Source organism: Protopterus annectens, chromosome 1.part0 (genome assembly GCF_019279795.1).
Source record: "Protopterus annectens isolate FY-2018-M chromosome 1.part0, PAN1.0, whole genome shotgun sequence".
NCBI classification, from domain to species: domain Eukaryota; kingdom Metazoa; phylum Chordata; order Ceratodontiformes; family Protopteridae; genus Protopterus; species Protopterus annectens.
In genome coordinates, this window is record NC_056725.1 from 1,380,807,063 (window position 1) to 1,380,834,237 (window position 27,175).

At 40.8% G+C, this 27,175-nt stretch overlaps 1 protein-coding gene across 1 annotated transcript in view; it reads right to left on the minus strand.

Annotated features, from left to right (window-relative positions):
- The window catches only part of LOC122801746 (gamma-aminobutyric acid receptor subunit rho-1), a 384,251-nt gene that overhangs the window by 320,864 nt on the left and 36,212 nt on the right, over nucleotides 1–27,175 (minus strand). The gene's annotated exons all lie outside the window — the stretch shown is intronic.

Genomic DNA, 27,175 nt, shown 5'->3' on the forward strand with positions numbered 1-27,175 from the left:
AGGGTTGTTTTTTTAAAAAGATGAAAGGAGCCGAGAGAGGTAATGTGTGAGGGGAGGTTATTCCATATTTTGCCTACTGAGTTGGAGAAAAGGCAGTTACCTGCAGAATTTGTGATTCTAGTTGTGTTGACTTGTAGCTTTTCGTGGGCGCAGCTGTTTCAAGTTATTATAAGGGGTCAAGAGGTTACTAAGAGCAGGTGTCTTTGATGGTTGATATAGAATGTTATGTGTTATTAATAGTTGTTGATAGATAAGTTTATTAGGAAGTTCCAACCAGTATAACTGTTTTAAGTTTATACAGTGGTGTGTTCTATACTGGGATGCTGTGGCAAAACGAGCTATATTGTGGTAGGATGTAGATAGTTTCCTAAGGTTGCTTTTAGAGAGGTTAGTGTAAATAGAGGAAGCATACAGAAAGGTAGAGATAAGATGTGATTGTGCTAAGGTGGTCCGTGCTTCTGGTGTAAGGAAGGGTTTAATTCTGTACAGTGAACCAATCTTTTTATTAACTGCTTTTATAGTGTTATTGATGTGATAATCATAGCTTAGATTATTATCAATAGTGACACCAAGCAGTTTGGTAGTAGAGTCAGGGGAAATGAGGGAATTATCACTTGCAGTAATAGTAAAGTTTAGTTGAGAAGATTTGTGGGTAGGTGAGAATAGTAAAAGTTTTGTTTTCTTGGGGTTGAGGAGAAGACATCTTTTTGAGAACCATTGTTCGACGGTAGAAAAGGTAGATTGTGTCAGTGACTGGAGTTCAGATTGAGTGGAAGCTGTGCAAATAATGGTGGAATCATCTGCATATTGTATACAGGTAGTGTTTTGGATAGATGATTGGAGATCATTAATAAAGATAGAGAATAAGAGTGGGCCTAGTATAGATCCTTGAGGTACTCCTAAAGAGATGGGTAGTAGAGCAGATAGAGAATTTTTCCATAGTACTGCTTGTTGTCGGTTTTCAAGATAGGATGAGAACCAGGTTAAGGAAGAGAAATCTAAGGCAAGGGATTTTAACATGTGTAGAAGAAGTGTATGGTTGACCATGTCGAAGGCTTTTGACAGGTCTAGGAAAAGAGAAGAGGTTAGTTTGTTGTTGTTATGGTTACAGTTGATGGTGTTGGTAAAAGAAAGTAGTGCAGTAGTAGTACTATGTGAAGGTCTAAATCCATGTTGAGTGTTAGCTAGTAGGTTGTTATGAAGGAGATGGTTAAGTAGTTGTTTGTGTATACATTTTTCCATGATTTTAGCTAGTGGAGATAGTAGCGCTATAGGGCGAAAGTTAGAAAGGTCAGTGGATTTACCTCCTTTGTGTAAGGGTATGATGTGTGATATCTTCCAAATTGATGGAAAAGTACTTTCTTGTATGGATCTGTTTATTAGGATAGAAACAGGGTAGGCAATAGCTTTAGCTGCTACTTGAAGGAATTCAGCAGGAAGCTTATCTGCTGAGGGGGTAGTGGGTTTAAGTTTTTGTAAAAGAGATTGTATGCAGGAGGTGGGTATGGGTTGAAATTGAAGGGGAAGAAGGGAGTTGTTGGTGTTACTTAAGAGCAGTTGAGAAGCATCAGGAGATAAGTGGTTAGCTAGACTTTGTATGGAAGTAGTAAAGAAAGTATTGAAGTTATTGGCTATTAAAGAGGGATTATCAGGGTCTAAATTCTGTGGGTTGGGTGTAACTACTTTGCCTGGGGTAAGTAGATTATTGATAGTAGACCAGAACTTTTTTGGTTCTTTTTTGGTGGATTGCTGAAGTTCAAAGTAATAATTCTTTTTATCGGAGAGGATGGCTTTTTTGGTATTGTTTCTGAGCTCTCTAAAGGTTTGATGATCTGTTGGGTTTCTAGAGAAACGCCATTTTTTCCAAGATTTATTTCTCAGTTTAATTTTTTGTTTAGTATTAGAGGTTAGCCAGGGTGCTGTTTTGGTCTTTGTTCTAATGGTACGACTTGGGGCATGTTGATTTAAGATTGCAAGGAATGCTGAGTTGAAATGTTCAACGGCATTGTTAAGTGAGAGGTGTTTTAGAGGGGTCCAGTTGTAATGTGAAAGTTCTGTTTGAAACTGTTCAGGATTAAATTGTTTTTTTGAATATAGTGTTCTGTGAGAGGTAGGTAAGTTTAGATTAGTTTTAGCTCTAACGACATAGGTGAGGGAGTGATCGCTAAGGTCATCAGGCAGGATGCCAGTTTGGTAGGTTTGTATTTAAGAGGAATATTGATCTGTTACTTTAGTTCTGAAGTCCCATACTTATGGATGAAAGCACTTAACTTTCACCTATTGCTTAATAAATTATTGTATTACATTGCTCTACGCTGCCTGTTTACAGCTGTTTTTTGTGAAGTTCATTTTTGGTTATTTGTTTCACTCCTCAATGATACACATTCATGGCTAATCAAATCTATCAAAGCCAAATTTGAGGTGAATTTAGCCTCCCAGGCCAAGGATGATCACAAAACTTCCTTTAACTATATCTGTAAACTGAAAGGTAATAAACAACAATTTACCAAATTAATTGTAAATGGTGTCACCTATGTGGAGCCAGAAGACATAGCAAATCTCCTGGCTAACAAATTTAACTCCAATCCTCCATGACCTTAAGAAAATACCCACATCTATAACTCTACCAGCTATCACTAGGGAGCTTGTACTCAATGAGCTATACAAGGTCAAGAACATTGCATTGATGGGTCCTGATAATATCCCATGATGCCTTTAAAATAGCATGCAACATGAACTATCAGGCCTATTTGAATCACTATTTGACCACAGCCGCCAAACAGATTTTGAGACAAATGAACTAAGGACTGCAATGGTTATCCCACAACACAAGGGTGCGTCATCTATGGACTCAGAGAATTCTAGACATAAGTCTGACTAGTCTGATATGCAAAGCTATGGAGACAATAATCATGGAGATCCTCAGTGATGACATACATAGATATCCTACAGTCATTAGTCCTGAATCAGTTCAGTTTTGTCAACTGCAGATCTTGTATACTGAACCTGGTGGACTTCTTTGAGAAGGCCATCAAAGCCATGGATGAGGCAAAATGGTGCATAATGTCTGTCTCAACCTGGCCAAAGCATTTGACACAATACCCCACATGGACATTGTAGAAATACTCACTAAACTAGATAAAAACACCTATATCACCCACTGGATAGCCAGCTGGCTTACAGACATGAAGCAAGAATTTAAAATACTGGAATCTACCTTCCCAAAAAGGCCAGTTACTAGTGGCATGCCTCAGGGCTCAGTGCTGGGGCTGCTTCTGTTTGGCATCTACTGTACTTCTCTGAGATCAAGGCTTATGTCAAGGGCCCTTGGCTGACCAAGGTCACAGATGATTGCAGATTGGGCACAGTCATTGAATCTCCCCAAGGTACAATTATCCTCCAAGAAGGCCTGACAGAGACTAATAACTGGTGCTAAAGTCATAGTCTAAAACTCAATGCCAAAAAGGGCATCATAGTATCTTTGGATAAGATAGCCCCCCCAGCAAACTACTACATTGACAATATACCCCTAAGAACAGACTCTATAGTCAGGGATTTGGAAATGCATGTAAATGGTGATGTGGTATTTGGCCATCATGTGTGTACTATAGTGAGGAAACCATTCTATGTTACACAACTTATTAGCAGGAGTATGGCATCTAAATCCAAACATGTCAGAGTTCCATTGTACTGTGCAGCCACAAGACAAATCATTGAGTACAAGGTCACCTTTGGTATGTACCTGACCAGGTATATCCAACAACTGGAAATGCTACAAAGATTCTTCACAAAAAGAGTACATGGTGTGAAAAGAAGTCCTGTGTGAACCACCTCAATGCCTTGTTCTTATATTTGGCCTCCTACATGCTGCTGAGAGGTGACCTATACCTAGCCTACAAAGCATCCCCAGATCTAGCCCTAACAGACCTGCTGCACATCTGTAAAACAAATAGCTTCAGGAACAACCAATTCAGGTACTTAAACCATACCTGCAACATGAATAGGACATGCTGGAGGGACAGGGGTCTCACAAGCTCCTGTTCTATGGAATAGGCTTCTCATCCATGTCAAGCAGAGTTCATCCCTGTACTTATTCAAGTAAAACTTGGAACAGTAGATGGGGAATCATAAATATATCCCTGCCCTGGCACCTATGTCTCTATTAGAGAGGAAGCTTGTAAATGCTCAGCCACCTGTGCCAAAGTATATATATAGCCCCACAAAAGCTTTGGGAACCAATACCTATCTAATTTTATTGGGAAGCATGGTTAGGCTTAAAAAGGCTCTTGGACTGACAGCCTAGTGTCCTTTTATGACACTATGATTCAATGAAAATTACAATTGTCTTATCCAAGGTTACGCAGAATCCAAAACCACCATTCTCTTGTCACCTTTAACTGCTCTTTTGGTAAGTCCTCAATAGCAACTCTGTACTTTGTTTCTACTGGGATTAGAGACACTCTCCTGGATTTCTTACAACTCTTAACTGCAATCTTGTTTCTAACTGAGCTATTGTTGAGACATCCATCAATATTATGATTTGAATTGTCTTCATATTATTGTGAATGGTGTTTAACACAAAAGAACAGTTAGGATACCTTCTGTTGAGGTATCTAAACCTTTCATGAATCAGCTATTTTGGCTTGAATTACTTCCATTATCCACTCTCATTACATACCTTTCAATCTTCAGACATTGAAAATAGGCTCTTGAAAAGTGGGTACATCAGGACAAAATTCTGCTCATAACTCTTCCTACTTCAAGTAGGATTATGGGATACCATTCAGAAACACAAGTTTGAAACATTGAGAGTGACAAAAATCTAAGCATTTTATGAACAACACAATGTAAAATCTGGAGATTTTAATAAAAACAATACTGCAAAGATCTGCCTCACAAAATCATTTATTTTTGCTTTTGAAAAAAGGGAAATGTAAAATCTGGGTCTTCTTTCCTTAAATTAAATATGCCACCAGTATGTTAGTATTGTAGTCTGTTTTCCTGTCTACTAAACAGCTTTAAAATCATATGTGATAGGTATCAAGATTGAGAAAATCATGTGAAGGAATAAATCATGACTGAAAACAGGAGTACATCTCCAAAATAGGTACAGTTGAGATGCAGCTTGTTTATAAACACCCATTTACAACCACAACAGCTGTCTTAGGAACTCGCGTGACTGATTTATTTTGTCACCGGTGGGGGTACAGCTAAATCAGATCTGATTTGTTGTACTGTCCTACCCCACCCTGCTTCTCACCCTCCCCAGCAACAGTACATATATAATTCACTAGCCCCTTCCCTTAAAAGATAAACTAATTAGAAAATCCCAGCCAGACAACCTTCACTTTTTTAACTGAACTTAAGTCTTAACATTTCCCATGAAATTCAAATACAGAGATCCTTTACATAATGAAACATATTCACAACATGTACATTATATACAAAGTATAATATATACATTCAATAACCCCCTCCCCACTCATTGATTATATTTCCATAGTATTCCTATTAACATTGCAATGCCTTTGTAACCGTTCCACTTGCAATATTACAGCATCAATCTCACATTCTACAATATCATTTTGTAAGTTTAGGGCCTGACATATTTTAAATCAACCCTCTGAAATTACTTTTTTTAAGCCACCTTCCCTTAAAATACAAAATAACTCTCTTTGCAAAGTTAAACAGAATTGTATCTGCCGGAATATATGGTGAACCTAACATCTTCTTCTATTCAGAGGCAAGATGCATTTTTATCACTCTCCCATATATCAAAATACCAATTCTAAAGATTTTCTTTTCCCTTTCTTTTCATCTACCCCACCAATATCCAAAACTTCCAATTACTCAGTGGCTCCTAATGATACATTTACCTCAGCCTTTCTCTACGTTTCCCAAATAAACTACAGTTTTTTTTTTCACAATACCAAGCATATATGTTACTCGGGCAGCCCTTCCCCACACCTACAGAAACTATTAAACTTTACTGTCCCTTCAATAAATAATATACATGGTGTTTGGTACCAATCATATAACAACACATTTATTAGACTTTGAGTTTTAGCCATATCCCCAACTGACATACCCTAATCTACACTACATCCCATTCTTCCTCCTCAAACTCACTCCCTCCTTTTCATCCCTTCTCTACTGTACCTTATTTACTGTTGCAGTTCTTTTCTTGTCCCTCAAATTCCTATAAATTCTACTTATCCTCCCTTTCTTAATTGCCTGACACTTGTGTCTATGGTATCAACGCTTCCTTTTTCTTTATTCTAGCTTCCTCTTTCTCCATTGCTCCCTTCAGATGTTCTGAAACTGCCAGTCACTTCCACTTACTCCAGAATCCTACTGCAACATTGTCATAGCCTTCATCCTGACATCACAACTCCTCTTTATTTGCTCCCATCTGAAAACACCACTTCTCTCTCACATTAACGGTTTACTTCTGGGGTGTGCCCATATCTGTCCCCATTGTGAAAAACTGATGGGCTGCCAGTCCAGCCAGACAGAATTTTATAAATAATTCTTTGTCATTGTAAATATTAATATGATCCACAGGCTTGTGTAACAAATGTTAGAAAATTGTTACGTTCTGAGCTTCAAAAATGTAACCACAGCACACACTGCTAGAAGAAAGCTGATGAGTAAAGCATTTTATGACTGTTTGATCTCAAGCTAGTATACAGGATGTCTGGGCTCGGAAATTCTTTCTATTGTTCTAAGACAGAGATAATTACTTGGTTTTACATGTAAAGTGTTTTTTATTGCCATGGCTTCCTGGCAGGTGCAGATTACAAAAAGAAATGTTAAAAGTTTAAGTTCTATGAGCCTGGGAAACTTAAGTAGAAGTAAGTGTCAAGAATGTTGTAATCTGAAATGGCTCTGCAGTAAAGTGTATTATCAATTTAAGACTTTCTCAGAGAGAAAGATTGAGCATTTTGTATTTTCTTCTGAAGCTGACAACAACTCACCAGCACTTTGCCTTGTAAGTAGACTTTAGAACATAGTTTCTTTTAGAGACAGATAGGAATATCGCCAGATTAGTCTAGCTGTTTTCTTTATTTATGTGAGACTATCCTACAATATTGTTTTAAAGTATTTCATGTGATCTCTGAACTCTCTAATGTCATTGTGTTGAATTGATGAGTATTGTTGTGTTTTTATTACTTATTATTAAATATTTTAAACCTTTTAACTGTGGCTGTTTTTTGTAGAGATAATGTATTTGGTGATACTGTACTAAGCCACTCTAGAATAGCCTTAAACGTTTGGTCACACTTACTATTTGGATAAAAGTAATATTACATAATGGAATTGGTCACCCTTTGGGAAAGGTCTTATAGTAGCTGATACATAGGGGTTCTGGTGGCAGTGGATTACTACCTTACAGCCTGGACAGAAGGGGCATAGCTAGTGAACCTGTGCCAGCCTTCCTCAGGAGTGTCTGTGTATAAATCATATCTCAAAGTGTGTGTGTGTGTGTGTGTGTGTGTGTGTGTGTGTGTGTGTGTGTGTGTGTGTGTGTGTGTGAGCTACCAGGGACACAAAGCACTGGTTGGACAGAGGGAGTGCTGGGAGGGCTTGGCTTGGAACCCTGGTTAAGGACTCCACTCTATAGCTCTGTCAGTTGGGAGTCTTATTGGGGATCTGGAGAGAAAGGGATAAACCAGCCCCAGAATGACTGTGATCTCTGTCTGCTCTGAAGGGAAATTGTACTTTACTCTGTGTGTACTTGTTATCCTCTCAATGTGGATTCCCTTCACTGGTGTTAGTGGTGAGGACTTAGGCTCCTTGATTACTGGGCCAGTGCATGGGCATCACATATTAATTGGTTGGCAGTGGTGGGATATCCACACCACATATTAATTGTTTGGCAATGGTGGGATATCCACATCAAATATTAATTGGTTGATAGTGGTGAGTTAGCCACATCACATATTAATTGGCTTGCATTGGTGTAGATAGTGAATTCCTGTAGCTTGTGTACAGTGATCACTGAAGGTGTTTTTATACTCTAAATCAGCCACACAGTGAATATTCAGAGTTCAGATCACAATTGTTTTATTTCTTTTGCTAGCTTAGTTAGTCAGGGGGAGCAGGCAAGCATGTCAGCAGAGGAGTATGACAAGCTGACAAGGAGCCAGTTGGCTGACATCTGCCAGGCTAAAGGACTGGTGCATGAAAACTTGACTAAGGCAGACATTATTGCAGCTTTGGTCACAACTCCATCCAAGAATAGCAACTAGGAAGATGATCAGACTGGCTGTGGAGATGTACAACACTCAGAGAATGGACACCTCATCCTTTTACAGAGGACTTAAAATCCATCTGGAGCTAAAGAGACTTTAGTTGGAGGTCAAGCATTTGGAAATAGAAGCAGCAGAGAGACTGAGGTGTCTAGAGACTGAGGAGAATGATAAACTGAATTACCTGGAAGCTGAGGAGAAGGAGAGGCAGAGGCAACATGAAAAGGAGATGCTGACTCTTTATCAGAGTCATGGAGGTAATGGGGAGGGGAATAACTAGTCTCCAGAAGCACAAAAGGTTGGTAAATTTCTTCCACAGTTTACAGAGGGTGATCATTTTGATAGTTTCATTCATATGTTTGAGAGGGTATGTAAACAGTATGATGTTGACCAAAGGCTCTGGGTATGGTTCCTGACCCCCTTACTCCATGATAAAGCTGTAAATGTACTTTCCAAACTGTCTGACAATGATGTCTCAAATTATAATGCTGTAAAGAATTGTTTACTAGAATTTCTTAACCTAACACCTGAAGCTTATAGGAAAAGGTTTTGGAGCATAGATGCAAGGCAGATGAAAGTGTGTGTGAATATGTTGCTGAACTAAGCACTTATTTTCATAGGTTGGTGATGTCAGTTCACCACTTTTGAAGGGCTGACAGACCTTTTGGTGAGGGAACAAGCCTTTAGCACTTTGCCTTAGGACATGGGGATCTGGTTAGCTGATAGACAATATGCTACTTCAGATGAGTTGGGGAAGAAGGGAGACCTATCCCTAACAAGCAGGGCATCCCTGCACAGGAAAGGGACACCCAGTGTTGCTCATGGGTCTAAGGGAACCCATGGTGGGCAGCCCAGACTGCCCCAACAGAATCTGCCAGTAGCAGGGGAAGCCACTAGCCCAGGTACATGTCCAGGACTTAAGGTTAAATGTTTTGAATGCAACCAGTGGAGCCATGTGGCATATATATGTCCACAGAGGCAAGGTGGGGAACAAAAGGTGAGAGAGCTAGTAAGTGGGAATGATAAAATGCCAATAGTAGGTTGTCTCAAGACAAAAGGAGTACCAAACTACCATCCTGAAGATGTCCTAATAGGGAAGAATTTTGATGAGGTAGTACCATGTGTTTATGCAGTTACACGCAGTCAGGCTTGGAGACAAGCATGTGGGTCTGGTAGTCTGGAGGAGACTCCCCCCCAAAAGGAGAAATATCTATCCCAGCTGAATGTAGCCTCCCTGACATCTCAGATGTCCAGGTGAGAGCCGCCCTCTCCAAAGCTAAAAACACAGCATCAATGGGACCAGACGGTGTCCCGGGCTGCGTGCTACATGAACTCCAAGAGGAACTAAACTCGCACATAAGGCTGCTGTTTAATCTTAGCCTTAATACAGGATACGCACCCAAAGAATGGTGTACAGCAACAGTGGTTCCACTCCACAAAGGAGGTGCTTCTACGGACCCTGGAAATTACTGCCCCATAAGCTTGACGAGCCTGGTCTGCAAAGCTATGGAAAGGATCATTATGGAACTCATAAACAAAGACTTTGGGGACCTACAGACACTTGATCCTACCCAATTTGGCTTTGTTAAGGGCAGATCCCGCCTTTTGAACATGGTCAACTTTTTTGAAACAGTCACTAAGGCCATTGATGAGGGTAAGGCAGTTCACACAGCCTACCTTGACCTTGCAAAAGCCTTCGACACAATACCCCACTCGGGCATCATAGACAAGCTCACCAGCTTAAATGTAAATCCATATGTCATAAGATTGGTTGCAAACTGGCTAAAGGACAAAACCCACAAGGTCAGAATTTCTGGAGCCATGTCAGACTCTAAGCCAGTCACAAGTGGTGTCCCACAGGGCTCAGTCCTGGGACCCCTCTTGTTCGGCATTTATTTTTCAGAGGTACAAGCAAACATAGGAGGATTGTTGCTGACAAAGTTCGCAGATGACTGCAAACTGGGCACCATAATTGATACTCCATCGGACACAAGCATCCTTCAGAAAGGCCTCACAGAAATGGATAACTAGTGCCAGAGCCATGGCCTTAAACTGAATGCCAAAAAATGTATAGTCATACCCTCTGGGAAAAACAAAGCACCCACAAATTAATCCATTAATTACAGAAGAAGTAATCAGGGACCTAGGGACCCAAGTTGACAGTAACCTCTCATTTGACACCCACATTGCCAGAGTGGTTAGGAAGACCTTCTATATTGCCCACCTTATCATGAAAGGATTCACATCTAGATCAAGAGAGGTCATTGTGCCCCTATACTCTTCCCTTATCAGGCCCATGATTGAGTACAATGCCCCATTTGGTATGTACCTTACCTGGCACCTGCAGCAGTTAGAAAGACCCCAAAAGTACCTCACCAAGAGGATCAAGGGTCTCAAACATATGTCATATGCTGCCAGACTGAAGAGACTCCAGCTCTGTTCAGTCGCATACCGCCTACTCAGAGGAGATCTATGCCTGATGTACAAGGCCATGTCCAATCCGGAATGAATGGACATGCTCCACCTGAAAAAATCCAAATCCACCAGAGCCACGAGAGCGAGAGATTTGAACCTCAACACAGAAATAAATAGGACATGCTGGAGGGACAGATTCATAACCCAGAGGCTCCCTACACTCTGGAACAGAATCCCAGTCCATGTTAGGCAGAGCCCCTCACTGACTCTTTTCAAGAGAAATCTTGACGAGTGGATGGGAGATCGTAGGTTTACCCCGGGGGTCATCTCTGTGTCACTACTAGACAGAGGCACAGTAAACTAAACCCTAAATGGGCACAGTCTTATCATTCCAAGGGGTGGCGGAAGCCACACACACTCTGGCTAGGCTTATAAATGCCCTAGGGCAGATAGCCTTTTATGAACCTATGAACCTATGAGACCCAGACAGACTGCAAGCTTGCAGCCAAGACTGGTGAGGTGGTTACTTCAGGGAGGGAGCTACCCTGTAGCAGTGAGACTGAAGGTGAGCCACAGCTGCTTGTGGGTACTGATGTTCCCTTGAACAGAGTGACTGCAAAGGTAGAGGTGAGTAGTAGTACCCAGGCTGACAGTGAGGCACCACTGTCAGAGGATGCCAGACTTCCTGTGGAAGGGGAGCTGGGAAGGGTTACAAAGAGAGAGTTGAGACAGGCTCAGCTCTCAGACCCTAAATTACAAGGCCTGAGGCAGGTAGCTAGTGAGGCACCCGATTCTCATGGGAAGGGGGATTCTGTATACTGGGATAAAGGGTTCCTGTATAGAGAGTGGACCCCTGATGGAAGGCTAGAAAGTGAGAGGATACGGCAGTTGGTAGTGCCTAGAGCCTACCATCTTGCACTTCCAGTCATAGCCCATGATATTCCCTTTGCAGGTCATATTGGCATAAAATGTACAAAGAGACGTATTATGCAGAACTTCTATTAGCCTGGGATTTCCAGAGATGTAATAGGGTACTGCAGGACCTTTAAGCAGTGCTAAAAGGTAGGCAAGGCAGCGGATAAGCTGAAATATCCTTTGATGCCTTTGTCTGTGATTGAGGAGCCATTTCAGTGGGTAGCTATGGATATTGTGGGGCCTCTGAGTACCCCAAACTCCACAGGGAAAAAGTATATCTTAGTGGTAGTAGAGTATGCTACAAGATACCCTGAGGCAGTGGCTGTGTCCTCCATTGAGGCAGAAAAGGTGACAAATGCTTTGTTAGAGATTTTCAGCAGGGTATGTTTCCAAAAGAAATACTGACTGACAGAGGTACCAATTTCCTGTAGACCTGCTGGCTTGTTTCTGGAAGTACTGTGGGTTAAAGCACCCGAAGACCACGCCCTACCATCCACAGACTAATGGTCTTGTTGAGAAGTTAAACTCAAGTCCATATTATGGGCACTTGCAGACCAGTTTAAGAGGGATTGGGACAAATATTTTCCCCATCTGTTTGCTTACAGAGAGGTTCCCCAGGAATCCACAGATTTTTTACCCTTTGAGTTGCTGTATGGGCATAGGGTGGGGGGCCTCTAGATTTAATTTGAGGTGAGTGGGAGGATGAATGTTAATCTCACCAGGAGTCTGTTGTGGCATACGTCCTATATCTCAGGACAATGCTCAGGGAACTCATGGGCTTGGCCCAAGAGAACCTGGCAGAAGCCCAACAGCAGAAAACGGTCTGGTATGACAAGAATGCTTGAGTTAGAGGGTATGCTGTAGGGCAGCAGGTAATGGTTCTCATTCCTGTCAGACATAACAAGCTGCAGGCAGCTTGGGAGGGATCCTACAAGGTGTTAAGGAAGGTCAGTGATGTTAAGTACATGGTGGAACTGCTAGGCAGTAGGCAGGAGCACAAATTGCACCATGTTAACATGATGAAACCTTACCATGATAGGGAGGCCCTTGTGCTGACTATTTGCAGTGGATAGGAGGAAGAGTCTGAGGGAGATCTGGTGACTGATCTCAGTGAGGCTCGGACTGACACCTCAGTGGAAGGAGTAGCAATGTCCGAGCAGCTATCTCCAAACCAGGTTCAAGAAATCTGAGCAGTCTTACAGGAGTTTGGGAAAGTGTTCGCTGGGAATCCAGGTTGCACCCACCTGGTGCAGCACCAGGTAGATACAGGACCCCAAAGACCTATTAGGCAGGCCCTTATAGGGTGCCTGAGAGAGTCAAACAGACTCTGAGGTTGGAGATACAGGAAATGTTGGAACTAGGGGTAATCCAAGAGTCCAACAGTCTCTGGGCCTCCACAGTGGTGCTGGTCCAAAGAAGGATGGCAGCACCAGGTTCTGTGTGGACTACAGGAAATTAAATAGTCAAACAGAGTCAGATGCTTACCCCATGCCTAGGACAGATGAAGCCCTAGAGCAGCTGGATGGGGCTAAGTATCTTTCCACCATTGATCTTACCAAGGGTTACTGGCAGGTGCCCTTGACTCCCAGTGTTAGAGAGGGGTCAGCCTTTGTGACTCCTTTTGGCTTGTATGAGTTCACAAAGATGCCCTTTGGAATGAAAAATGCCCCAGTGACTTTCCAGAGGCTGGTAGATCATATCCTAGCAGGAGCAGGAGACTTTGCCTTTGCTTACCTAGATGATATTGCCATCTACAGCCGTTCCTGGCTAGAGCACCTTCAGCATGTCAGGAAGGTGCCGGGCAAACTACAGAGGGCAGAGTTGACCATTAAGCCCAGCAAATGTCAGGTGGGTATGGCAGAGGTCTCCCACCTGGGACATAGAGTGGAAAGTGGAAGCAATTCAGGCATGGCCTGCCCCTGTTACCAAAAGGCAGATGAGGGCATTCTTAGGGACAGCAGGGTACAACAGAATGTTCATCCCCAATTGTAGTATCATAGCTGCTCCCCTCACAGACATGATAAGGAAGAACAGGCCAGATAAGGTAGTGTGGACCCCAGCATGTGAGCAGGCATTCCAGAAGCTTAAAGGAGCTTTGGGAGGACCCTCTGTGATAGCCAGTCCAGATTACAGCAAATAATTTGTTGTGCAGGTGGATTCTTCAAACCATGGGGTTGGGGCTGTACTTAGCCAGATATCTTCAGAGGGAGAAGAGCACCCAGGTGTTTATCTCAGTCATAGACTCCAAGCCAGGGAGGAGTGCTATGCAGCTGTAGAAAAGGAATGTCTAGCCATAGTGTGGGCACTGCAGAAATTTCAGCCTTATCTGTATGGAAGAAAATTCACTGTATTTACAGATCACAATCCCCTAACATGGTTACATTGAGCCAACCGGCAAGATGCCAAGTTACTAAGGTGGACCCTAGATTTGCAAGCATATGATACTATGTCAGTACAGCACCGCAGTAGGATTAGCAATGCCAATGCAAATGGGCTCTCAAGACAGGGAATGAGGTAAGGTATACCCAGGTAGACTCAACCCTCTCAAGCAACGTTTCTCAAGGGAAACTTGAAAAACTAGCTTGAGTTTTAAGAGGGGAAGAAATGTGAAAAACTGAGGGGCTGCCAGTCCAGCCAGATAGAATTTTATAAATAATTCTTTGTCATTGTAAATATTAATATGATCCACAGGCTTGTGTAACAAATGTAAGAAAACTGTTATATTCAGAACTTCAAAAATGTAACCACAGTGAACCCTGCTTGAAGAAAGCTGATGTGTAAAGCATTTTATGATTGTTTGATCTCAAGCTAAGAGGCAGGATGTCTGGGCTAGGAAATTCTTTCTATTGTTCTAAGACAGTGATAATTATTAGGCTTTACATGTAAAGTGTCTTTTTTGCTGTGGCTTCCTGGCAGGTTCAGATTACAAAAAGAAATGTTAAAATTTTAAGTTCTGTGAGCCTGGGAAATGTAAGTAGAAGTGTCAAGAATGATGTAATCTGAAATGACTCAGCAGTAATGTGTATTATCAATTTGACTTTCTCAGAGAGAAAGATTGAGCATTTTGTATTTTCTTCTGAAGCTGACAACAACTCACCAGCACTTTGCCTTGTAAGTAGAATTTAGAACATAGTTTTTCTTAGAGACAGATAGCAATATAGCCAGATTAGTCTAGCTGTTTTCTATATTTATGTGAGACTATCCTACAATATTATTTTAAAGTATTTTCCTGTAATCTACGAACTCTCTAATGTCATTGTGTTGGATTGATGAGTATTGTCTTGTGTTTTTATTATTTATTATTAAATATTGTAAACCTTTTAACTGTGGCTGTTTTGTGTAGTGATAATTTAAGCTCTTAAGAGTACTCGCATGTATAGCCTTAAATGTTTGGTCACACTTGCTATTTGGATAACAGTAATATTACACAGTGGAATTGGTTACCCTTTGGGAAGGGCCTTATAGTAGGTGATACATAGCAATTCTGGTGGCAGTGGATTGCTACCTTATTGCTGGGCAGAAGGGGCATAGCTAGTGAACCTGTGCCAGGAATGTCTGTGTGTTTGTATATAAATCATATCTCAAAGTGTGTGTGTTTGTGTGTGTGTGTGTGTGTGTGTGTGTGTGTGTGTGTGTGTGTGTGTGTGTGTGTGAGAGCTACCTGGGCAGGGATACAAAAGCACTGGTTGGACAGAGGGAGTGCTGGGAGGACATGGCTTGGGACACTGGCTAAGGACTGCACTCTATAGCTATGCCAGTGGGAAGTCTTGTTGGGGCTCTGTAGAGAATGGGAGAATACAGCCCCAGACTGATCGTGATCTCTGTGTGCTCTTATGGGAAATTGTACTTTACTGTGTGTGTACTTGTTATCCACCCAATGTGGACGTCCCTCACTGGTGCTAGTGGTGAGGATTGTGGCTCCTTGATTACTTACTGGGCCAGTGCACGGGCGTCACACCCATGATCCTTCTTCCCACTCTTTATTACAAAGTATTAACCCCTCCTTATACCACACCCAAAAACAACTTACAGGGAGCCACCAAATACTGGACTAACCCCCATGAAGTGTGGGGGGGGGGCATTCAAGCAATAAGGAGAGTCTGGGATTTTAGATTCAGATCCTTAAGGAAAATGACCATAGTCATACAGAACAGTATATTTATAAAGTAGCAAAACGTAATCTAAAAACTAAGCCAACTTGAGACTGTAGAAAAGAGTTTCTGCCGATAGGGATACTATAGTCAGGGGTACACAGAATAGGCAAGAGAGGGCCAGAATTTACTGAAAGAACCTGGCAAAGGAACCAATGTATTGGGAACAAATAATTACAGAGTGAAAGGCAATAGAATGGGAAGCGGCCAAGAAGACATTTAGACTTCAGGCTAGAGACTGCCTTCCCTAACATAGATTGATATCTATATACATATTATATATATATCTGTGTATATATATATATATATATATATATATATATATATATATATATACACACACACACACACACACACACACACACATATATATATTATATATATATTTATATATATATATATATATATATGAGTATTGGCAAAGAGAAAGGGATAGGGGAATTCTAAATGAAAGAATTGCAGTAGTTGAGTGTTTAGCTGAATCTAAAGAGAAACAGCTGTTAAAAGAAGGACAATTAGTAAGGTATATAAAATATTACACTGTGACTATAGAAAATGATCAGAGGAATCTAAAAAAAGACTGGGAAGACAGATTAGATAAGCAGTTCACAATGAAACAATGTGAGGACATATATATGGCTCCCAAATATGCAACAAAGTCTATAAGATTTAGGATTTTTTCTTGGAAGTATTTGCATAGGTACTTTTATACCCCAAGCAGACTCCAAAGATGGTGGAGGTGTAATGGGGAAAGGTAGCTCAGTGCATATGCTTGGGGAGTGTAATGAGTTGGCAGACTTAAAAATCCTCTACAGAGTATGCTGTCAGAAATACTTGGTGTGCAAATGAGTGAGTGTAACTAAGTAATTTTTTTTTTTGAGCTGGGATACAGGATCTGAATTGTCTAGGCATAGTAAGGCCTTGTTAAGTTTAATTCTGGTGGCTACTAAAAAATCAATTAAGAGAAAATGGAAATCAAAGAAGTCTAAGCCAACCATATTCAAAATAGTGAATATTGTAACAGAGATAAAAGAACAGTAAGTAGGATCTTTAGAAAAGGATAGAAGAAAATTACATTGCAAAAATAGGAATTATGGGAGCAATACATGCAGAAAAATGAGTGAAGTTTATGAGAAGACAGGAACTGAACAATTCATATTGTATAGAAGAATATATGTGATGTGTAATGTTTGTAAATGTGAACATGTTAATATGTTTTTTTTAACTTTTATATAAATGTAGGCTTTTCTATGCCACAAGTGATAATTTAATAAACATTTTTTTTTTTTAAATACTAGACTCACCCCATGCTCTTTCTGGCCATTCATACTCCATATTATATTCACACAATTTTCTAAAGCACTAGCAAGAGAATGTCTAGCTAAATCCAGCAGCCCCCACATTGTGGAACTTAAACCTTTACAACAGATATCCATATCCTACACTTATCTCACAGCACACAGTCACTCAACATATTCTGAATGTTAGATATCTACTGATGTCTCTCTACTGTTGGTAAATTCTTCAAAACATACGAATTATGTGAGAGCACTATAGTGATAACTGCCTTAATTCTACCTGATAATTGTGATTTTAGCACCCTCATCTTAAAAGCACAGTCATCTTTCATCTAACATTCTAACCTTTGTAAATTCAGTGCAACTCTCCTGCCTTGTTCAACACACATGCCTGACTGTCATAGGTCTTCTCTCACAAAATCTATCCACCTCTTTGCTTGATGTCCTCATTTCCTCTTGCCTTCTTCCCATTTGTCCAAAATCTTCTTCACCAGATTGTCTTCTGCTTTTCTGCACATGTCAGAGCCATCGTAATCTGTTGTCTTTGACCTTTTATGCAAATGGAGCTTTTTTGGCTTTTCCTCTTATGTTCTCATTTCTTCATCTGTCCCACAGTGTGCATCCTACCACCTGTCACAGGCATTTCATCTCCATCACCTCTAGTTTCCTCAACTACTCTGCCTTTACTGCCCATGTTTCTGTACCACACAGTAGTACTAGTCACACCACTGTTTTGTACACCTTATGTTTCACCTTTTTTGGAATTTTTCTGTCATATAATACACCTGACACTCTGTGCCAATTGGCTGCAACCCTCTGATTATAGCTCTGACTTTCTCATTCAGACTTCCATACTCCTCAGCCACCCCTCCAAGATACATGAAGCTCTTAACCTGTTCCACTGTTTTGCCTTTAATCTGAATTCTCAGCTTCTTATGAAGATTTACTGCCATTACAACTCTCTTATTTGTGCAGAGTTCATCCCATGTGCCTTTAGTTTTGCATTCCACTCCCCTATCCTTTGCTGAAGTTATTGCTCAGAATCTGCCTGTAATGCCACATTGTCAGCCAAGGGCGCCCGCAGGCAGGTGCAAGGGGGTGCACTTGCACCCCCCTGGAATCGGCTGACTAGATAATTTCAAAAAAGTTTTTTTTTTATTTTTATGTGCTCCTCTTTAAGAAGTCTGTGCTAACAGTCCAGTCGCTGGCGTGACATCATCGCCTCGCTTAGAAGTTTGTGAGCGGAACTCAGACTGATGATTCGAGCGGTGCTGACATCGCTCGCTTAGAAGTTTGTGAGCTGGAACTCAGACTGATGATTCGAAAGGAACAGAAGATGGGGGAATAGCAAGCGGGATCGGAAGATGGGACCTGGAACGGGAGTAGACGGACGGACGATGGGACACTGTCGTGTGTGTGTGTGTGTGTGTGTGTGTGTGTGTGTGTGTGTGTGTTTGTGTGTGTGTGTGTGTGTGTGTGTGTAATGCCCCAGGTGTACATGGTGGTGGGTAGAGAATAAGGCTTGAACCCTGTACCTTGGGCCCAAGTGGCAAGAGCCTGAATTCCCTACCCACCACCATTTGTAAAAATGTTGCGGGATTTTCACTCATACTTTCTCTGTTCCTCATAAAATCTGTGGTTTCTGCATTTGTGTCCTTGTTGCCTGACAGCTACATGTTCTCTGGTTTTATTCTTGGCTGTCTGGAGTGTTTCTCCTGGGCCTCTGCTAAAAAATTAGCTTTTTTTTCAAAGTCAGACTTTCCTGGTTAACAAATGTTAAAAAAATTGAGACATTTCAATATCAGACTTCATATTCTTCAGAAAGTGCATGGTAACAAAAGACAAAAGCTTTTATTCTAGCAATTTTCTAAGTGTACAAGATGGATATTTGAAATGTATTCCTGTGTTTGGGACTGTATTCCCCCCATTATTGGCTTCATCCAGGTTTTGTGCTAGGGTTGAGAGTTATGGTAAGAACTGAATTCACTGAGTATGTTTCGGGGCTGTATTCACCCAGTATTGGCTTTGTTCAGGTAGTGTTTGGGACTGTATTCCCCCCCATTATTGGCTTCATCCAGGTTTTGTGCTAGGGTTGAGCGTTATTGTAAGAACTGAATTCACTGAATATGTTTGGGGGCTGTATTCACCCAGTATTGGCTTTGTTCAGGTATTTATTGGCTTCATCCAGGTTTTTTGCTAATGTTGAGAGCTATGGTAAGAACTGATTTCACTGAATATGTTTGGGGCTATATTCTCTCATTACTGGCTTTGTCCGGGTGTTATTTGCTAAGAGGTTGAGAGCTATGGTGAGAACTGAATTCACTGAATGTTTGGTGGTTGTAGTCACCCATTATTGGCTTTTTTCAGGTCTTTTGTGCCAAGAGGTTGACAGCTGTGCTATGGTGAGAACTGAATTCACTAAATGGTAAAGTTTCAGTCTTCCTCTTTCACAAAACAGCTGATTTGGCATAGTGGTATGTTGCTTTGACTGTTTTGAACGGGGTCCCCTGGGTTCAAGATGTGGCAGTGAAATGTATGGTGGTAACGCAGCATTTTATTCTAGCAACTTTCAAACATTATACAAGCAATGTTTAAAATGTGTCCCTGGTTTTTGGCCTTTTGCCCCATCCCCCCCCCGCCCCCAATAAATTTCGGCTTTTTCCAGATTTCTTGTGCTGCAAAGTTCAGAGATACAGCTGAGTGTCGAGTAGATTTTACAAGGAGCTGAGAGCTGCAGGGGAGCAAAAGTTTAGTGCTGCTTATGTTCAGTCTGCTTGCATTGTTAATAGCACAACAGATAGTGTACTTGCTTTAGATGCTGAAGGCTGTGGGTTCTACTCCCACAGTAGGTAAATGCATTGCTGATGCTGTATTGTGTTGTAAAGGGGGTGGATGCTGCAGTCTTTTTGGCAAAGATGCCTAGTAACTATGAACCTGTTAACAGTTTGCTATCCATTCTCTATTATGTATTACTAGCTTTTCATTTTTTTATTGCATGCACCAAAGGCAATTTATTCTTCAAGGGTAACAGGCAGTTTATTTGTAGATTAAACAATGACATATAAAGTGTTTGCTAGCAGCAACCTCTTTATTAGTTACAAATTTCTTCAATGTGGATTTTACTACAGAGATTGTGTATATTTTTTACTGATACTGGTGGACTTGAGTAGACTTTTTATGATGGAAATGTTCTGAATTGGGCAGTTTTGTCATTGGTGGATGCTTTTTGTTTCATTGTTTACTGGAAAAATTTTCAAAACAATAAATTTTAAAATGCCCTTTAACAACTGTACTGTATTGTACAAGGAATATAATGTAATACAGTCAGGAAGGTGTATCAAACAGCATGTGTATGTTATGTTCGAGGGGCCTATGATTTTGAAGACAGCCCAGAGTTAATATTTGCCATTGGTAAAATGTATTTTCTCTGAAAGTGGGTTTCAGTGCTGTTTCAATGCATGAGTTTCAAGGGCAGAGAAGTTTTAATGTTAGTCTATTTTCATTGTGAGACTGCATTGCTTTAACAGAATATGTATTAGGGTTTGTGCTGTAAAATGCAAAATAAAACTTTCAAATGAAATCCTAAATCATTGCAGAACTAAAGCAGTATGCACATTAGTGTTTATGGTAAATGGGGAAAAATAACCAAGGAATGGGACATTGGAATGGCTGCAGGGGGGTGCTCCATTTGACCATGATTTTGTGAGGGGAGATAGCAAACTCAGACAGCCCCGGTTGAACTATACCTCTCAGTTGTCCATATCTTTGCAGAATGAATAGATATTTGCTGCTTATTTCTGGTTTGTTCCTCATAAAATTTGTGGTTTTCTAGCAAATCATTTAGGAATGAAGCCATTAAATGACAGACATTGAGTTTCAGATGTCATAACCTTCAGAAAAATGCATGCTAATGCAAGACTGTCTTTAAGTTTATATAAGAGCAATTTTTAGTAGTGTTTGTATGTTCCCCAATATATTTGGCCTTGTTCAGATTACCTGCATTAAGAGGTTGAGAGGTACGTGCAAATCACTTTGTAGATTAGGAATATCCAAACATCTCAATTGTCCCCAATTCTGGCTCAAAATGTTGCTCTTCCCTAATAATCCCTCCTCCAAAATTGCAATTTTGGAAGAAAATGTGGAGGGTTTACAATTATAACTGTAATGATCAGTTATAGATTACCTTTATTTCAGAAATGCATGTAGATGCTCTTATTTTGTTAGCTGCTTCAAGTTAACTGTTAATATTAAAAAGGTGTCCCTTTTTTGACAGGTATTTTTGCATCACATTTTGGTCTGTTTTTCATAAAATTGTGGTTTTCTGGCAAATTAGTGGCAAGTCATTAAAGATTGAAGTTAGAAAATAATGGCAGACATTTGAGTTTCAGATTTTATACCCTTCAGAAAATTTGTACTAATGCAAGATCTACCTGTTCTATTTAAGTTAATAAGAGCAATATTTAAAAATTGGCCTTATTTTTGGGCCCGTGTCCCACTTCTATGTATGGCTTTGTCCAGATTTCTTACTCTGAAGTTGAGAGGTAGGAGTGTCAGAGCCATCACTGTCAGCCAGAGACATTTCAAATTATGACATACTTATTGCACCCCAGCCCCCATTGTAGTGGCTCGGAATGTGTCCAAGGAAGGCAAGGAGCAGTTATGCAGTGTAAGTGTGCAGGGTATTCCCCCATCCAAGATAGATCACAAATACGACTGTGGCTTTTCATCTGCCCTTGATTTTGCAAAATGTTCTGTTTTTCTATCAGATTTTTATACTGTTGATTTATGCTTCTTATTATTCAGGAACTGCATGCTGTCACAGTGCCCTGTTCTGTTTAAGTAGCCATGGTTTAATGAACATCAGGTAAGCGTGTCGGAGATTGTAAGATGCAAGTAAGCTTTAGTAAGCTTGTCAGACATTGTAAGATGCAAGTAAGCTTTAGTAAGCATATTGTTAAAGAATTACCAGCATTGAAAGCCTTTTCATTGTTGCCATGCAGAGAATATTTACATAGCTAGATAATGTATAAGCCTTGGGTATTGAAATGCATATGACAGTATTTGTAATAAAAGGACAGGATTACAGTATTTTCAGAAGCTCATTACATTTTATTGGAGACCAATGTCTTATAGCAGTGTCTGTGTGTTAGTACACTTGTAGTTGGGTGGCTTTAATGGTATATGGTAAATAAGCATTGCTACCTTACTTAAAAGCCAAGCCCTGCAACAACTAGCTCCACAATGAAGTCAAAACACAATAGCTCTGGTGGGTAAATGTACTCTGTAGTAATCAAAAAAAGGCAAATGTTTGAAATAACTACAGCTTATGTGCAAACACAATAGGTAGTGATGAAACAATGCTCTGCTAAAATGCTTTAATGCTCCACATTGCTGAGCTGCAATCACTAGCTACCAGGATTTCACCCACTTCAGATCAAGAACGGTGCCGTTCAGTGCAACCTTCCCAGAACTAATTCAAGTCTGACCAGAATTATTTGGTGTGTGTATAAGAGGGAGGTAGCATACCCCTCAGCTGTCCAGATTTTTGCCCCATATTCCTCTTAAAAAGGATTGAAGTTGCTAAATAATGAGACATTTCAGTTTTAGATGTCATGTCATTTAGAAAAATGCATACTAACACAAATCCTGTTACTCTTGCAATTTTCTAAGTTTCTGAGAGCCATATTTATAATCTGTCCCTATTTATTTTAGGCTTTGTCAAGATTTCTTGCACTAAGGGTGAGGCCTTGAGGGGTGTGGTATGTTTGTAAGAGAGAGAAAGTGAAATGCCCAAGTTAGAGTTAGCAGGTGGAATTTATTTTCAAGTGCATTTTCAAGGAACTGTGAGTTTTAAGCGAAGTGAAGTTTACTGCATGCCAAGTCTATTTACAATGTGCAACTGTTTTGTTTAGCAAATGGTATCTCTATTGTGGTATAAAGTTTTAAAGCTATGTTAGTAGCACCACAAGTAGAATACTTGCATCTTAATGTAAAGGCTTGAGGTTCTATTCCTACAGCATATAAATTTGTATGCTGCAGTCCTCAGGATGTCCTCCTTTGGATGAGATGCCTAATAACTATGAACCTGTTTCAGCTTGTCATCCATTTTCTATTGCAATATACCAGCTTACCATTTTTTTAATTTAACATAGGCAATTTATTCTTTGACGGCAGCAGGCACTGAATTTGTAGATGAAACACTGAAATATACAGTTTTCTAGCAACAACATCTTCATTAGTTTCAGATATCTTTAATGTGGAATTATTCAGATTACTTTTATTTCGGCAGCGACACACAAACAAGTGTTGCTGTATAATACAAGGGATATAATTCAATTATATATTATAATTAATACAATCAGGTAAATCAAATAACTTTTGCATGGCCCTAACGGTTTGCAAGGAGCCTATTCCTTGAAAACAGTTCAAAGGTAAATAACCTGCCACTGGCCAGATGCATTTTCTTTGAATGTGGGTTTCAATGCTGTTTCATTGAATGTGAGTTTCAAAAGTAGAGAAGCTTTAATGCCAAGTCTGTTTTCATTGCAAGACTATTGCTTTGTTTAGGTTTAGTAAATGTCTCAGTGTTTGGGCTATAATGTCTGAAATAAAAGTTGTAAATTAAATCCAACTGCCTGTAATCATTGTAGAACTAAAGCATAAAACAGTATGCACACAGATTTGAACAGTGTCTACAGTAAATGGGGAGAAATAGCCAAGTAATGGGACACTGGAATGGCTGTGTGGGCGGGGCTTGGGGTGGGTGGACTTGGGCGGGGCTGTGTTGGCAGGGGGCGGGGTGAGCTATGTGGGTGGGGCTCTGGGTTTGCACCCCCCTGCAAAAAATCCTGCGGGCTCCCTTGTTGTCAGCATACAGTAACTTTGCTGATCTGTCCCCTCTGACCTGTTTGCTAATGTAGTCCATCACCAGTATGAACAGTAGTGCACTCAGGGATGAACCCTGGTATACACCCACTCCCACTGAGACCCCCCTGTGAGATTGAACACAGTTCGTACTTGTCATTGGGTCTTTGTACATAGCTTGCACTAATTCTACCAATGTTTTTGGGACTATGAACCAATGCAGGACTGCCAAATCAGATTTCTTGGGACCTTGTCATATGCTTTCTCCAAGTCTATGAATGCCCAGTTGGAATATTTCTTCATATCTAGCTTCTTCTCAACTAGCTGTCTTACTACAAACATTGGATCAGTTGTGCTGCATCCTGATCTAAATCCAAACTGCTCATCTCCCATCTTTCTTCCTTCTGCTATGCTTATTCATTTATCAGTCACCCTCTCCAGACCTTTCATGCAATGTGACAGGAGTTTGATACCTCTGTGCTGCCCACATTTGTGAATGTCCCCTTTGTTCTTGAACATCGACACTAGCATGCTTATTTGCTAGTCATCTGTCATTCCACCACCAGCTCTCCTTATGTACCTTATTTCCACACCTTGCTTGGCTGCATATTTGTTCTGTAGTCCTCACTTATGCTGTTTTGAGGCACTCTTTTTGAGGTGCTAGAACCCTAAGTAATTCCTTGAATTGTTCTGCTTTCTTTCCAAGTTAGCTTCCAAGTCTTCAGCCTGGTCTCTGTCTGACCACTGCTTACAGCTGGTTGTGGCAACCAATGGTTTATGCCGTGGGCTGACTGCTTAACTGGGGATGATTTTGCAATCGCTGATTGTACCTGAGTGCTCTTTCCTTACTAGGAGGAAGGCTACTTGAGTTGCATGCTGGCCACTCTTTTATGTGATTTTGTGACTGTCTCTCTGAGACCATGTGTTGGCTACTATCAAGCCATTTGCCAGCCAGAAGTCTAGAATGGCCTCTCCTTCTTTATATTTCTTGCTCCATCCATGTGGATCAAAGGAGATCCTGTTCTGTTTGTCCTGATTTTTTTTTATTTTATTTTATTTTATTTTAATATTTGTTGACTGGGAAAGTCTGACTAGGACAGAGCCTATTTTCAGCCCTGTCCCGGGGAGAAATGCTCCAGATGCATGTCTTTGGAATGTCGGAGGAAACTGGAGTAGCCATAGGAAACCCAAGAGAATGCAGGGAAGACATGTAGACTCCATGCAGAAGGCACTCCAACTGAGACTCGAACCAGAGAACCTCTTGCAGTGGGGGTGCATTGAAGTTACCTATTATTAACACCAATTCATATTGTCCTGCTTTATCTAGCAGACCCTGCAACTTCTGTCTGAATGCACTCTTTTCCTCACTATCACAACTCTGCTGTGGGACATAGATGAGATTATGAATATTGCCTTATCATTACACTGGAGTCTGATTGCCATGAGTCTGTCACTAATTCTGATGACATCCCTCACTGTCTTTTGAAGATTCTCCCTCACCACAATTCCCACACCATTTCTAGCTTGTCATCCTCCTGAGTAGGAGCTGCACTGTCCTTCTTTCTTGTTTTCTGGATACATAGGATGTCCAGCTTCCTCCTTACCATCATGTCATCCAATTTGAAGCCTCATCCTGTCAGTGAAACTACACTGAGTGTGGATATTCTTATTTCATGTTTGGCAGGTTGATCATTTTTACATCCAGTTTTGGTAATCCAAGCTAGGCAACTGGACACTGGCCGGCCAGTGACTTATTGAACCACAAAGGCACATTCTGGCCAATAAGGACAAATACACCCCTCTCCTCATCAGCATGGGTCCCTGACTTAGGTCGGAGTAGGCAGGGTCCTCAAGTCACTTATCACTGGCAAAAACCCATGCCCATTTTTGCGACATTAATCAACATGACTGAATCACTTAGAGCCATATTTTACACTGTCTAGTGGCTACCCCTGCCACAGCACATGGTCTGTTATCTGTGTTCTTCTATCATGAGGATACTGTGCACCACAGTAGATGACCAAAGTAGAGTGCTGCTGCCCATACCTCCATTCTTTTTTTTGGCAAGTTTGAGGATGAAACACTCAGCATGTTTTTTGGAGGTGGGAAGAACCCCACAGAGACACAGTGAGAACATGCAAACTCCAAACATGCATTATTTACCAGAGGTCTGGATCAAATCTTGTAACTTGTGAGTGGGAGGTGAAAATCTTAACCATTATGCCATTATGAAATATTGGATGACCATCAAATATTCTCAACCATGTCAAAAATTCTGCACTGCCCCTTCTTTCTGAACACTTGAAAAGAAAACTCCATGACACCGAATCAATGGTCTTCTTGACAACAAATAAGACAAAGCCAACATCCAGAGTTTACCCCTCACTATACATGCCAAAAATCTCCACCAATTTTCTGAAATACTCTTTCCTTCCTTCCACAAGCCCATTTTAACTTTCTCAATTATTAATGTGTATATGGTCCAGCCTTCTAGCTAACACTTTTGCTAGCAACTTCATGTCTGCATTTAATAAAAGAGATTGGCCTACAATCACTAATTCCAACTACACTACCTCCTTCTAATTTCCAAACACATTAAAACTCCATGACAATAAATTAAAGGTCTTCTTGATGTCACATAAGACAAAGTCAGCATCTTGAGTCTGCCTCCATGAAGTTCTGTACATGCTGAAAGTCTCCACCAATTGTCTGAAATTCTCTTTTCTTCCTTCCTTCTGTCTATAAACCCGTTCTGACCTTTCTTGATTACTAATCGAAGTATACAGTCCAGTTTTCTAGCTAACACTGCTGCTAGCTAGCTGGCCTGTAATCTCTAATTCCAAAATACTACCCACTATTTTCATTAGGAGTGTTATCAATGCAGAAATGCCAATTCAGCTTTCTTGGGACCTTGCCATATGCTTTCTCCAAGTCTAGGAATGCCCAGTTGGACAGTCTCCCACCTGACTTTAAAGTATCGAAAAAGTCTACCTTCCCAGAAATGAAGTACTTCCCCCATTTATCCAATTCTGCAGGGACTCCATCCAGACCAGAATTATTATATTCCAATTTTGAGGTAGCTTCCTGTTCCTCCTTTTCAGTTATGTCTGCATCCAACTGTCTGAGATGCATCTATATTAGTAACTCGACCCATCCTTATTGAAACGCGAAAACATCAGACATCCAGAAGAGCAAAACTGGAAACATTGAATCGTCATGGTTGGCCTTCTGCGGTATAGCTCTGTAAGGTAAGTGTGTGATAGTTTTGGACCTTAGGGTT